Source organism: Giraffa tippelskirchi, chromosome 5, assembly GCF_054371585.1.
Source record: "Giraffa tippelskirchi isolate mGirTip1 chromosome 5, T2T-mGirTip1v1.2.pri, whole genome shotgun sequence".
Lineage (NCBI taxonomy): Eukaryota > Metazoa > Chordata > Mammalia > Artiodactyla > Giraffidae > Giraffa > Giraffa tippelskirchi.
Genome location: NC_137279.1, coordinates 74,823,083 through 74,839,086, shown reverse-complemented (window position 1 = coordinate 74,839,086; position 16,004 = coordinate 74,823,083). Strand labels below are relative to the sequence as shown.

Here is a 16,004-nt window from a genome sequence, read left to right as displayed (position 1 = left end):
AGCCAAATATATATATATATATATATATATAAAGATGCTCTTTGTTAAAGAGCATTTTGGGGGGCTGCACCTCACAGCTTGCAGGATCTCAGTTCCCTTCCCACAGCAGTGAAAGCTTGGATGGAATCCTACCCACTGTGCAGCCAGCAAACTCCCCTAAAGAGTATTTACTAAAGAAACAAAATTATCTATCTACTTGGCTCAGTGATATTTAAGTCCTTTCAGTTCAGTCGCTCAGTTGTGTCCGACTCTTTGCAACCCCATGAACCACAGCACGCCAGTCTTCCCTGTCCATCACTAACTCTCAGAGCTTGCTCAAACTCATGTCCACTGAGTCAGTGATGCCATCCAACCATCTCATCCTCTGTCGTCCCTTCTCCTCCCTCTCTCAATCTTTTCCAGCATCAGGGTCTTTTCCAACAAATCAGCTCTTTGCATCAGGTGGCCAAAGTATTGGAATTTCAGCTTCAGCATCAGTCCTTCCAATGAATATTCAGGACTGATTTCCTTTAGGATTGACTGGTTGGATCTCCTTGCAGTCAGTCCAAGGGACTCTCAAGAGTCTTCTCCAACACCACAGTTCAGAAGCATCAATTCTTCATGGCTCAGCTTTAAGTACTTAAAAGTACTTTTAAAAGTATTTCTTACTAGGTAAAGCATCTTTAATATCTCAAACAAATTTAATTCCCATTTTTCTACTTCAATTCTAAACCTAAAAGTTTAAAATTTCTCCCTTAAGAGATATAAGAGCTTCCATGTTAGTATCCAAACAGCCTGGCATTTAGAAGAACCTTAGATGAACTGTAACTAAGGGGAAATTGAATAAATGAATTGAAAGAACTAAGAGAAACATACCACCAACTATACTTAAACCTAAGCTGAGGACTATTCCTGGTTTTATAGATTAAGACGCTTCCCAGATGGCTCAGTGGTAAAAAGCCACCTGCTAATGCAGAAGACAGGGGTTTGATCCCTGAGTGGGGAAGATCCTCTGGAGACGGAAATGGCAACCCACTCCAGTATTCTTGCCTAGAAAATCCCACGGACAGAGGAGCCTGGCGGGCTACAGTCTATGGGGTCGCAAAGAGTTGGACACAACTTAGTGACTAAATAACAACACAACAATAGATTAAGATACCATTTAAAAGCAAAAACAGGGCAATCAGAATTCAAGTACAGGTGCAACGTCTATATAATATGCAAAATGATAGAGTAGGAGCGAATTCTGAACATATGCTTGGGGCTTAGACGTGAAAGAAGGTATAGCCACACTTTCTCAAGCTGTGCTGGTCTTCGATGCGCACAGGTTCTTCTCCGCCTGTGGTGAGCGGGGCTTCTTGCTATGGCGCACAGGCTCTAGGACCTTTGGGTTTCGATAGCTGAGGCTCACGGGCTCGAGCGCTACCGGTTCACTAGCTGTGGCCCTCTGCGCTTAGTTGCTCTGCGGCATGTGGAATCTCCCAGATCAGGGATCAAACCCGTGCCTCCTGTGTTGGCAGGCAGGTTTGTTTTTTTTTTTTTTTACCGCTGAGCCACCAGGGAAGCCCTATGGACACACTCTTAATTTAAGAGAGAGAAAAAGGACTTGTAAGGAATTTTGCCTTGTTTTTCTTTAGTCTACCAACAATGAACTATCTTCTGACTTTATTGCCTCAATGAGTCAAGATGCAAAACTATAAAATATATTGTAACTATGTTTGGTTATAAGAAATTGAGTTTATATATTAAAGATACTATTCTAATAGGAAAGTTAATTTAAAAAACATGACTATTAATTCCACTTACATGAGTTACCTAGTCAAATACAGAGAGACAAAAAGTAGAATGGTGGTCTCCAGGGGTGGGGTAGAGGAAGATGGAGAAGTCAATGGTATGCATCATTTCAGTTTTACAAGAGTTCTGGAGACTGAATGCACAAAAATGTGAATGTATCTAACTACTGAACCGTACGTTTAAAAATGGTTAAGATGGGGCTTTCTTGGTGGCTCAGTGGTACAGAATCCGCCTTTCAATACAGGAGGCCGGGTTCAATCCCTGATGCAGGAAAATCCTACGTGTGGCAGAGCAACTAAGTCTGTGGGCCACAGTTATTGGGCCCATGTACACAACTGCTGAAGCCCGTGAGCCCTAGAGCCTTGATCTGCAACAAGAGAAGCCACTGCAGTGAGAAGCCTGAGCATCCCAACTAGGGAGTAGCTCCCGCTCGCTGCAGCTAGAGAAGAGCCTGTACAGCAATGAAGATGCAGCACAGCTAAAAACAAGTAAATAAAATTATATAAAAGAATAGGGGGAAAAAAAACCCAGTTAAGATAGTAAATATGCTACTTTACCAATTAAAAAAAAATACAACAAAAATTTTTCTTAAAAAAAAAAAAAAACAATTGGGGGAGCTAGTAAATATTCATGTTCTAGCAAATAGTGATTTTTAATGACAGATACTATAAAAAACAACATTATGAACCCAATGCAAAGATGACCATTTTCTGCATTACTTAGTATCAAGGAAAATGAGACACTGAAGCAGGGGGAAAGGATCCAGGAGAGGGAGTTTTTTTTTTTTTAATAAATTTATTTATTTTAGTTGGGGGCTAATTACTTTACAATATTGTAGTAGTTTTTGCCATACATTGATGTGAATCAGCCATGGGTCTACACGTGTTCCCCTTCCTGGACCCCCCACCCACCTCCTTCCCCATCCCATCCCTCTGGGCCATCCCATTGCCCCGGCCCTGAGCCCTTGTCTCATGCATGGAACATGGAATGGTGTTCTGTTTCACATATGATAATATACATGTTTCAATGCTATTCTCCCAGAACGTCCCACCCTCACCTTCTCCCTCAGAGTCCATAAAATTGTTCTATGCATCTGTGTCTCTTATTCTGTCCAGGAGAGGGAGTTTTAAACCTCAACTTCCAATAATTATGTACAGATTCTGAAATTGCAGGTTTAATAATTTTAGGTTATCCATGCTGGTGGAATTGCGGCTAAAATATAGTACAATTTCCAGGTATCGGTAGACATATCCTGTGATACTGTATAAAGTGAAGTAATCATAATGGAAAAGGATCACTGTTATTCTTAAGTCATTAAGCTGTGTCTGACTCTTTGCAACACCATGGACTGTAGCCCGCCAGGCTCCTCTGTCCATGGGGATTCTCCAGGCAAGAATACTGGAGTGGGTAGACATTTTCTTCTTCTCCTTCCTTCTTCGTATGAAGAACAACTGAATAAACTGGGATTTTTTTAACTTGCAAAAGGGAAAACATGTTAGATTTGGTGGTCAGATTAAATATGGGTTCAATATAAAGAACTTTCTAACAGTTTGCTAATGATAGTTATACTTCTTTAGTCTGTCCCTAGAAACACTCCTTAGAAAGGAATTATGTAGTGATAAATACAGAATCTACCAAGAGGAATCCCAGATTCTGGTTCTAGAACTTCAGGCCAATCACTTACTCTCTGGGCCTCAGTTCCTCATCTGTTGGAATTGATGACCTAAGTTGCCAGATAGATATAAAAAGTTGCTCTATAAAATTAAACACAATTATCAAAGTTTAAGGAAAAACATGACATTTTCAATTCAAATAGTCAATGATCCTTTTGGGCACCACACATTTTAACACATACTGCTATACCATTTGTTTTCTTCACTAATTTGAGCTCTTTGAAGGTAACAATTATGTCTTATGTCCACACTGCTGCTACAGAACAGGTAAAAGGTAGGCACTCAAATATTTTCTGAACTTTTTGCTCTTAGAGCCAAATTTTAAGAGCTCTGTTAGAAATCTAATTCTAGAAAATATTCTAGAGGTTAATCATCCAATCTCCTTAAAGTCTTTTTGGATCTCATTTCTTGCCACTTAACAATCAACACCAGGAGGCATAATCCCACCAATCAGGTTTTTTTCTTTTAATTTTTACCACTTGGTCCTGCAGCTTCCTTGCTTAGAATGCTATTCATATCAGTCTCATTCACATCAGCTACATCACCTCTCAACACCTTTAATCCCTTACTGGTACTACATAAACCACTAATGTCTGTCTCTATTAAACGTGAACTTCTTGAGGACAGAGGCTATCTCTCCTTCACTTAGAACATCAGATTCAAGGAAGGTTTGATGAGTGAATGGATTTGGCCTCTGCAAAGGATTAGGGTGAGAAAGGGCAACAGAAGAGAGGATGTATGTGCCACTAGAGGTTTTAACCTATCAGACTTTCAATCCCACTGCCCTTAACAACAAAAGAAAATTCAGTTTTCTCCAAACTAAAAAACTTTATTTTAGATTTAAGAGATGTGAAAGGGGAATTCCCTGGCAGTCCAGTGCTAGGACTTAGTACTTTCACTGCAGTGGTCCAGGGTTCAATACTCGTCAAGGAACTAAGACCTTGCAAGTCGCCTGGCACAGCCAAAAAAATTATTTACTATGTTTTTCTCTTTTTGGCCATGCTGCATGGCATGTGGGATCTTACTTAGTTTCTTGATCTAGCCTCCTGCTTTGGCAACGAAGACCACTAAGGAAGTCCCATATTTCGTATCAATATATTTTTTTCTATCCTAGTTTTCAACACAGGAAAACTACAAACATGTTATGATGCCACTGAAAGCATGGAGTCTTAACCGCTGGGCCACCAGGGAAGCCCCTTGAAATGTATTTTTGATGGTTGTATTCTTAGTCAAACCAGAAATTAAGAAGACAAATTAGAAAGATGCACAACATTTAAGTACAATATTTAAGTCTAGAGACACAGGAAGTCCTACTTCTAGCTGAAAACTTCCTTATTTCCTCAAAACGCAACTATCAAATGCCAAAACCAACTCTTCAGTGTAAAATGAACATCAAAAACTCAAACTGGGAGGAGAACACAAAATTTCAATACAGACATTGTAAAGCAATGATCCTCCAATTAAAATAAATTAAATTTAAAAATTTCAATACAGCATAAAAGTTAAACATGGATTTTAAAAACTGGGTTTAAATCCTGGGTCTCCCAGTTACTTCCCCTCTTTGAACTTCAGTTTCCTCACCTGTAAGACAGAAATAACAACACCTGTCTCTCAAGGTTGCTGTGAGTGCCAGGCACACAATTATCCAATAAATAGTAGCCATTATTTCTTGTAAGCACTAACCTGTTCCATCCAGAATACCACTGCAATCTTGAACCCACCTGAATACACAACACTCTTGAACTATTTATCTGAATGGCACTATTAAATCACTCCTCTTAAAAACATTGTGTCTTAAGAGTACTACTGGTTCTAGTATTATTTAGAAAGATCGTGTTCAAAAGTTTGTTGTTCATTTCACTAAAATGCAATCTCAAAATACCTATTTTAACATTATTTCCAACTCTATGATAAAGTTTCCAGCTACCATTTAGGCCAGAGAAGTAGTAATACAAGCTATTTTAAATCTACCATTCAAGTTTGATCAGTTTCTATCACTCAAATCAAATGGAGTTCCATCTAAATAAGTCTAAAAATTCACTAGAAAACAGAACTGTAACCCAGTAAGGAAAACAAATGTTTAAAATAGAAACTATAGGAAGACAAAAACTTCAATTATGTGCCTGCTCTTATTTTAAAAGCTGATATAATCACTATATTTAGATTCTAAAGGTAACTTGGTTACACATGAACCAATTCCTGGATGATCACCAGACGGCTTTGAGTTAAGTCCTCACTTTTGCATTGGTATAAAGTGCAAAAATGAAAGGTAAAATTGGAAGCTAGACAAAGAACAAGAAAAGATCCATTTCTGGCACCAAATACGGCTAACTCAAGCAATAGGATTTTTTTTCTCCTCTCTCTTGATCATCAACTTCCTTCTACTAAATAATGGTAAGTCTACCCCCAAAATATCTTTTCTTTCTTATAGCAGCAACCATCTAAGACCAAGTCAATAATATTTGAATAACATTCTAAAGATCAAGTGAAGTGAAAGTCACTCATGCCCGACTCTTTGCAACTCCATGGAATTCTTCAGGCCAGAATACTGGAGTGGGAAGCTGTTCCCTTCTCCAGGGAATCTTCCAACCCAGCTGTCGAACCCAGGTCTCCCGCATTGCAGGTGGATTGTTTACCAACTGAGCTATCAGGGAATCAACAGCATTTCAGAGATGAAAATTACCACACCTTTGAGAGGATCTCAACTAACCCTTTTAACCTTACAGATGAGAAAACACCTAAAACCACAAAATTTGATGCTAATCTATAACAAACATTCACATCAAATTCCAGGTAAGGAAGCAGAACTTTAAAATAGAAACACACATTTAATTGTTGACACCTTAAGCTTTATACTACTTAAAGAGCACAAAATCATTTTCTCAAGGAAAACCAGAGAGAACTTATAAACAACTTACACTGTTTAGCTCATTCAAGCAGACTATCCCTCCATTTGTAACCCTGAAGAAATCACACTGCTATGGTCAATGCAGGGAAGAAGAAATACCTAGCTAATTTTCTAGAATTTAGTTTCCCATTAGAGGCACTTAAAATGCACTTGAAATCTGAGTTTTGAGGAACCCAAAACAGCTAACATAGCTCTTTTCACTAATCATGTAAGTGATAAATATCTAGAACAATGTTTTTCAGTCTGTCAGTCACAACCCATCATTGGGTCCTGAAGTCAATTTACTGATGCATCCTTATGCCTGCAAGTGTGCTCAGTCACTTCAGTCGGGTCCAACTCTTTGCGACTCTGTTGACTGTAGCCTGCCAGACTCCTGTGTCCATGGGAGTCTCCAGACAAGAATACTAGAGTGGGTTGCCATGCGTTCCTCCAGGGGATCTCCCTGACCCGAGGATCAAACCCACGACTCCTGCGTCTCCTGCACTGAACGCAGGTTCTTTACCCATTGAGCCACCTGGGAAGTCATTCAGTTAGTCAGTTCAGTAGCTCAGTCGTGTCTCTTTGCAACCCCATGCACTGTAGCACACCAGGCTTCCCTGTCCATCACCAACTCCTGGAGCTTGCTCAAACTCATGTCCATTGAGTCGGTGATGCTATCCAACTATCTCATCCTGTCGTCCCCTTCTCCTTCTGCCTTCAATCTTTCCCAGCATCAGTGTCTTTTCCAATGAGTCAGTTCTTCACGTCAGCTGGCCAAAGTATTGGAGCTTCAGCATCAGTCCTTCCAATGAACATTCAGAACTGATTTCCTTTAAGATTGACTGGTTTGATCTCCTTGTAGTCCAAGGGACTCGCAAGAGTCTTCTCCAACACCACAGTTCAAAAGCATCAATTCTCTGGCACTCAGCTCTTTTATCCTCACATCCATACATGACTACCGGAAAAACCATAGCTTTGACTAGATGGACCTTTGTTGGAAAAGTAATGTCTCTGCTTTTTAATATGCTGTCTAGGCTTGTCATAGCTTTTCTCCCAAGGAACAAATGTCTTTTAATTTCATGGCTGCAGTCACCATTTGCAGTGATTTTGGAGCCCCCCAAAAATAAAGTCTGTCACTGTTTCCATTGTTTCCCTATCTATTTGCATGAAGTGATGGGACAGGATGACATGATCTTAAGTTTTCTGAATGTTGAGTTTTAAGCCAACTTTTTCACTCTCCTCTTTCACTTTCATCAAGAGGCTCTTTAGTTCCTCTTCGCTTTCTGCCATAAGGGTGATGCCATCTGCATATCTGAGATTATTGCTATTTCTCCCAACAATCTTGATTCCAGCTTATGCTTCATCCAGTCCAGCACTTCACATGATGTACTCTGCATATTAAGTTAAATAAGCAAGGCGACAATATACAGTCTTGATGTACTTCTTTCCCAATTTGGAACCAGTCTGTTGTTCCAAAGGGAAGCCCTTACTGATGTGTAATCAGCATTTTTTTTTTCCCACACAGGCAGGGGATCTTAGTTCCCCCCACCAGGGATCAAACCCAAGTTCCCTAGCAGTGAGAGCACTGAGCCTTAACTACTGGACCGCCTGGGAATTCCCTGTAACTAGCTCTTTAAAAGAAAAAGCAGCAAATAGAAAATATCAGAGAAAATTGATCCTAAATAACTGACAAGTGCCTGAAGCTTGTTCTAGTGTTTGTATTCTCACGTGTAACAAAATTGCAATGTCAAACCTATTTCTTACAGGAACCTCATCAAAAATGTCGAGAGCCACTGCTTTAGAATATACTGATTTCCAAAGTAGTTTCACTTTTACAAGAAACGATTTATAATCCATGGCCACAAAAGTGTAACATTTCTTTCTACTTTAATTCATCTCTTCAAGAGAATCACTTTTTTAAGCTTAAGCACTCATAAAGCCTATCAAAGATTAGTGGCCTGTGGGGGGTCGGGGGATGGGTGATATATTATACCACCAGGTACTGGACCTTAGATAGCTAATCCAGTCTTACCTAAAACATGTTATCCTATTAACAGATGTACCTCAGGGCTTGACTGAGGACCTTTCATGATCTCCCAAGGCTGTCGATTCTAAGAAAACTCCATAATGGAAGTTTCCAGTGCAGCAAGATCTGCCTGGAAAGTCCACTCACCAATTGTCTTGTCTAGTTCCTGGTATTACCATGGTCTAAATCTAAACTTTCTTCCATAGAGCAGCCCTTAAAATTGATGTGACCGTTTCCACTCTTTCCTTCAAGGCTAAATATGAAAGTTTCTGCTTATCAACAATCACTATCCACTCTCCCCTTTAAAACTTCGGACATTTGCCTCTCTCCATTTTTTAGCTCTCAAGATTATTCATGTGCCAGATTTTCTCAGGATGTAAGAAAATTAGTTCATAGAAGCTGAGATCCGTAAATTCAATTCAGGGTAATTTCTCACAATTGCTTATCTTTGAGCTTCATGTTCCTTTTGGCTAAGAAATGTTGCTTTAACTGTATCTTATATCATTCTGCTTTTTACAATTAAATAGAGTTCAAATCCAGTCACAAGAAAGAAGAAAGCAAAAACTTTTAAATAAAAATTAAAAAATCAAGAACATTACAGCAAAGAGTTCTCAGTTCTTCAAATGGGAAAAGTAAATTTCTAATTTCTGCACGAGAATAAAGGCATTCTGAATGATGAGCCAGATATATATTAGATAGTTATCACAATTCCCTCCTAAACCTTTTATCAACTTGCTGGTATTTCAGTCCAGGTGAATAAATATGGCACTCCTTACTCCCAAAATATATTCAGTTCCTCCATATAGGAAAACATTTCCCAGCATAAGTTTAGTGCAAAAAACTATGCAATTAACCTCAAGCAGGTGAGATTAAAGGGGTCTCAGAGGAGCACATTACCAAGTAGAGTCCTGTCTGCAGAAAAGCCTTGGAAACTTCAGTGGACTCTTCCAGTTGTCTTAACACGACTATCAGGGACAAATCTGTAGCCTAACAAAGTCAGATTTACTGATTCATTACAATAAAGATGATGGAACATCAGAAGTGTGGAGCATCTCACCAAACAGAAAAACCGAAAAGGATTTGGGGAAGGGTAAATTTAAGTGAAATTTAAATGAATCAGTGTCTTGATGGACTCAAAGCACAGTAGGACTGTGTGAAAAGAGGTCTTCATCAGGTTTAGACTGTGAAGTGGATCTTGGGTCCTATTTCTTGGCAAAGAAGTCAAGGTAGATGTGAATTTTGTGCCCAGGAAGCCCTTATTTGAAGCTCTAAAGCTGTAAATCAAGGACAGTTCTCTGCATCAAAAGGACAGCTTTTCCTGACAAAAGTGTGATGTTTCACTCTAAATGACGCAATATCAAACAGCAGAGTTTGACGGTTTGATTTTAGAGAACTCAGTGGGAAAGCAGTAGTCAAAATATTTTTATACATCATTTATATTATTATAAATTATTATAAATCTTTCCAGTTGTAGCTTCTGTGGAAGATAGTCTGTTATCCCAGCCCAATGAATAGCTGGCTGGATTTTTACTTCTCAGTGGAGCTAAGTTTTAGTTTCTTAACAAATTCACTTTCTGGGTCATTTTATCTTGACAGATGAAATCTTCCTGAAGATCACCTTGCTTTGCAGGTAACTGTACAGGTGAACAGTTCAAAAAATACTAAGAAGCACCTGAAAATATAGCCAGTTGAAACACTCTGGCAACCTAAAGTTTTTCAAACACCTCTGACTATTTAGATACTAGTTATTTTAAAATATGGCACTGCAATTCTGTAACAATCAGTTCCACTTCCTAGGACCTAGATAGTAATACATTTTTTGACACAAAACAAAGGGATGCCCCAGTTTGATCAGGTTGTCATGTGCTAGATCAAATGTTTTCTCTTACTGTCTACAACACTGCAGTCTCTATTTCTAGACACAACAATCCAAGAAGCCACTTCTTCATAATCCAGAGTGATATCATGTTTATCTCTGTTTGCAGCTAAGAATTTTAAAAAGGCAAACAGAAGTAACACTTCTCAGGATACTCAACTTTATTAAGTTCAAGTGACTCATTTGCAAACTCTATGTGACTGTATATCATTAACTCTCAACTCCAGAGGCACCATTCACATGGACTGTAATGTGGGGTATCCCCGAGTTACACAGAATGGTGGCCTTGTTTTTTACTTCTGGGGAAAACAGACCAAAAACATAAATAAAACCAATCTCCCTTTCTTTAGTCCAAATTACTTTCTCCTTACTAATGAGTTGTACTGCTAAATGATTTCAATCACTAAAACTCAACCACTTACCTTAATTTATAACTTATGTCAAGTTAAATCAACTCCAATTTATTAATCTTAATTTCCTACTAATTGTAGTATACTAATGAGTTTTATCGGAGAAGGCAATGGCACCCCACTCCAGTACTCTTGCCTGGAAAGTCCCATGGACGGAGGAGCCTGGTAGGCTACAGTCTATGGGGTCGCTAAGAGTCGGACACGACTGAGCGACTTCACTTTCACTTTTCCCTTTCATGCACTGGAGAAGGAAATGGCAATCCACTCCAGTATTCTTGCCTGGAGAATCCCAGGGATGGCAGAGCCTGATGGGCTGCCGTCTATGGGGTCGCACAGAGTCGGACACGACTGAAGCGACTTAGCAGCAATGAGTTTTATAATTGGTGCTGAACCTTTTCAAATGCTATGGTCTTTCTCCTTTAGTTGTTTAATAATATGATGAAATCAGTGAAAGATTCTACATTTTGTCTCTGGGACATATTCTACTTGATATTTTTAATACATAGTAGATTCAGTTAGCTATATTTGGCATTCTTGCATCTATGTGTATACGTAAAATGAGCCCATTCATTTCCTGTGGTGTCCTTTAGGTGGTTTTGGAATCCATTCACTTATTTCGGTCAGGGGAAAAATGCCCAACTTATGAACTGTATTCACTTACAGCAATGCTATTTTCTTCCCACAAAAGCTTCACACCACACTTCAGTGCATTTTCCTCTACATTCAGGTGTTCTTTTCCTTTAATGAACCTCTTCACATATTCTCTTATTCTTCCCCCCAAACTCTCCTTTTCTCCATTCACACCCCTCCCCACTCACTTTAAAGTTGGTCTTGCCCACCGAAGTCCTGCTATGAACCATAAACCCCTTCAAAGATGGCAAAGTGTGCTACTACCATGTGAGTAACACCCTGTGGCAGTGACTCACAGAAAAAGATCACACTGGCTTTGAATTGGCCATAGTTTCTATTTGAATTCCTGCTTCCTCTTAATGGTTAGGTCAACTGGGCCAATTATGTAATTATCTAAGTTTCAGCTATCTCACATACAAAATAGGGATAATATATACACTTTGCTTAAAGAGTTGTTTCAAGATTTTGAAAAATGTGTCAAGCACCCTGCAGAATTGGCACAAAGTGTTTCTCAGTGATAGCTCTATTGAGTTTTGAGTGATTTTTTCTAAAATTAAAGATTGAGAAAGGGACTGCACTATTAAAAGGTCCATTCTCTCATCTATGATTTGGAAATTCAAAAAGTTCTGAAAACCAAGTTTTTTCATAATTTATATGATGGTAAACATATGAGGGGCAAATGAGAGGATTTTCAGAACTTTAGTGCGAAAATTCCTAGGTTTTACCAGAGATTAATGTATTTCATTATAGGAGCACTACCCCAGACTGGTGATGGTACATTGTATATACAGTATAGGAAACCTGTTCCTTTTTGGTTTTTTAATCTTGTTACCTGCTTACATTTTTTGAAAATATTGAACTCTCAAACACATATAGTCCCCTAATGGTTTCAAACTAAGGATTGTGGACCTGTAATACATTCGGTGTGTAATCAAATACAATGAATACAAATCTGGAAGAGAGTTAAATTAAGTAAGACTCATGCAGCCTAAATCCACCCTTACTATTATTTCTACACCATAGCTCCTTGACTTCAAAGTTATCACTTTAAATGGATGGTATTGGACTAAGCTGAAGTTCTAGTTGTTTTTTTAAAAAATGCTTTTAATTAAAACTTATCTCTGAAAGTTGAAGATTTGAGTTGGGAAAAAACACAGATTGCCATTTAGAACATTTTGGCCATATATTTCCCCTCAACTATTTTCTATATAAATCTTAACCACCAGTGCATACAGAATGCACTCACCATTAGAGATGACTAAATCAAGTAGCATTTGTCCATCTTCATGCCAAACACTAGGAAGGAAAGAGTGGTACCACAGAATGAATGCCAGCATTGTATTCAGAAAATCTCAAATACTGGCTCTGTTTGATAGTTCTGTGACACTGAGTAACATACTACTGAAACTTATTTTGTCATCTGTTATTTGGAAGTTTAAAAAAATGTTCTATTACAGGGTGATAAAGATAACACAAGATAAAGTGAAATCCTCTAGCAGAGTACCTGATTCTGTATTTATACTTAGTAAATGTTTATTTGGTAATTTCTCTAAAATCAAAACACTTTTTTGGGGGGGCTGTGCCACACAGCTTGCAGGAGGATCTTAAGTTTCCCAAATAGGGATCAAACCTGGGCCATCCAAGTTAAAGCATCAAGTCCTAAGCACTAGAACACCAGAGAATTCCCAACATTGTCTTATTATAGTTTTCATATTAAATATATATATGTTGGGAATTGTTGAGTATTTAAGTGTTGTTATAAAATTAACTCCTCCATTATTCAGGCTTTGCAAGTTATGTGAGATAATTTGGAAGGTAAAGTTTGTGAAGAGTTTGTCTTTTTAGAGGAAAGTGACATGTAAGTAACAATGTACAGATTCAAGGTTAATAAAAATCACACTTCTTTCACATGCACACACACACACACACACACACACCATGGACATAGAGAATAAGATGAGATACAAGGAACCAGGCTCATCTAAAACCACATTTATTAGTACATGACACTTCTAAGTATCTTCCTGTGTCTACCTGAGGGCTTTCCAGGTGACGCTAGTGGTAAAGAACTGGCTCGCCAATGCAGGAGGAGACGTTAGAGATGCGGGTTTGATCCCCGGGTAGGGAAGATCCCCTGGAGAAGGGAATGGCAGCCCACTCCTGTATTCTTGCCTGGAGAATCCCCTGGACAGAGGAGCTTGGCCGGCTACAGTCGCAGTCGACTTGGCACTGTGTATACTTGGAATCAAAATCCAAACTATCTAAAATTTTCAGGTTTCTAAGTTTTTCCCTTTAACAGGCCTTTTTGAAACTAATTTCCCAGTAAGAGAGAATGGTGTTTTGTTTTTTTTTTTTTTTAAATAAGAAATCCAGACACATTCCAAACAAAATTCTCTTTGAAAATAATGCAATCTGAAATCTTGGACAACCTGTTAATTCTCAACAAAACTATAAACAAGACCAAAAATATTTTTTATCAATCTGTAAGAGCCTATGCTTTCACATCTAAACTTTCAATGTTAAAGGTTCTTTGCAATCTCAAGTACTAAACAAAAAGAGGCATGTATCAAGTACACTTACAAGATGAAGAAAGGAAAAATAGATTGATCTGAGTGACTTGGACTATTTTCAGTAAGAGACAATCTCTGGAGAATACACCAAGCTGAATTTCAAAAAGCCCACTTTCTAGTCTGGGCAAATCAGTAAATCTCTGAGCTTTTTCATCTTTACAAGTAATAGCATTTTTAGTCCCTACCCCAAAGGGTAAGAGTCATAAAAACAAAAGTTAAAAGTGTCATACGATCAAATACCATCAATATTCATCTGGTAGAAGGTAGAGCATTTATGTGGAAAGGGGGAGGATGCAGGTAAAGCAGGGCTGGAAATGAAGAAATCCAGGCTCCAGGCCCAATATCGGCATGTACTAGCGGGGTACACAAGGCACTTCACTTGTCCAGGTCCCCACATAAAGTCATTCGCAAGATGAATTTGCCTAAATTTCTTTCTGGCTCTAAGACTGTAATTTTATGCTATAAATTTGAACCCAAGGCCTAAAATATTTGAGCTCTCATTTATATGTGAGTCATATACTATAAAAGGTGAAGAGAGCAATACAGCCTAAACAAAACTACTTAGATATGTGTTGCGCACACATCTATGGAAAATCCTGCCATAGCTCATCAATTCATCATTCCACTTATATGGAAACTGGTGTCAAGCAGTCATTAGTACACTTCTAAATCTTCTTTAAATGCTTAGGTTAACATTAAAATAGTCATAGTAAAAACGAAAACCAGAAAACTCTCAAAATTATATACAGGCCTAAGGACAGAAACATATCCCAAAAGAAGCTGCATAGACACTTATCCAACACGTGCTTTTGTTTGTTTTTGGTTTGTTTTTAAACGAGGTTGATCATTCTGATACTGGGTCAACATCTGTAATTTTTGGTTACATTCCCTCGAGTAAATATTTAATTACACCTTGAAATAAAAGCACTTCCCTAAGACAGAACTTTTTTTATTGCAAATTTAACAAACCACCAAACTCGAGTTTAATTATTTCTGCTTTATTATTGATCAAGAGTACGTAAGACTTAAAAAACAGTTACAAAGAGACTTCATCACTAAATATATAGTCAGAAACCAAGTTGCTTGAAATTAATAATTTGAAAGTGACCCAAAAAAGTCTACAATATATTTAACTTCATTCTTCAATTAGGGGCAAATAAACACTTAAAAAAAATTACTTTTAACATACTAAGAAAAAAGTGCACAAATACCAATGCCTACAAAAAACCTCATTAGACCATGCTTAATGTATTTATTCCCACCTGCTGATATTAAAAAAATCCAAGTTTTCAAGAGATAAAAGATGTTCCTGTCCCAACATATAAATCTGGGAGCACAAACTCAGGCAGAGGAGTAAAGTTACAACAATGACAAGTCATCAAAACCTAGTGAACTGCGGTTAGAGGGTAGAGAAAAATAAATCCATTTTCATCACGCAGTAATTTACTTTCAGAAGACAGAAGATCCAATCCCGTTTAAACAAATTTTTATTATGATAATTGTCTTATTTGTCCTGATCCTAAAGAAAATACAAAAACTGACCGAATACATCGGTCAATTATTATGCAAAAAAGTATGCATACTATAATTTGAAATATCGATTCAGACTCCGTGCAAAAATGCAGGCATAACTCTTCCCAGTGGCGATGGTAAGGTATCAGAGATGCGGGTTGAAATTAAGCAGAAAGGCTGTCAGGTAGTTAGTGAGCACTCTCCTCAGGCCCACCCGGAGCGCAGGAGTATGCAGCCCCAGACCACCACCAGTTGGAGCGGACAGTCTAGTCTGGAGACAGAACGGTGTGCAACATTTAAAAACCCTTTCCGGGGTTCCAAACCTCCCTTTACAGCTCTAGGTCAAAATACTTCCGTTTCTTACAAAACTTGGAATGGAGAAGGGGGAAGAAAACTGTTAAAATACCTAAAAACGAAACCTATTTATCCAAAAAACACTAAGCCAAGTAGCCAATCCTTACATTGAAAGCCTCAAGGACATTATGTTAAAAATAACATTTATTAGCAACAGCGCTCCTTCTTAAGGCCGCAACAGATTGGATTAAGCCACACCCCTCCATAAATGGCACATTCCATACAATAGCCAGGAGGAGGGCAGAGGGCGATTCCACCGGGCGCTGGGGAACGGCAAACTTGTTGACAGTCTC

General features: G+C 38.4%; 1 protein-coding gene across 2 annotated transcripts in view; it reads right to left on the bottom strand.

Annotated features, from left to right (window-relative positions):
• Positions 1–16,004, bottom strand: part of NUCKS1 (nuclear casein kinase and cyclin dependent kinase substrate 1) — a 34,032-nt gene that overhangs the window by 16,841 nt on the left and 1,187 nt on the right. The gene's annotated exons all lie outside the window — the stretch shown is intronic.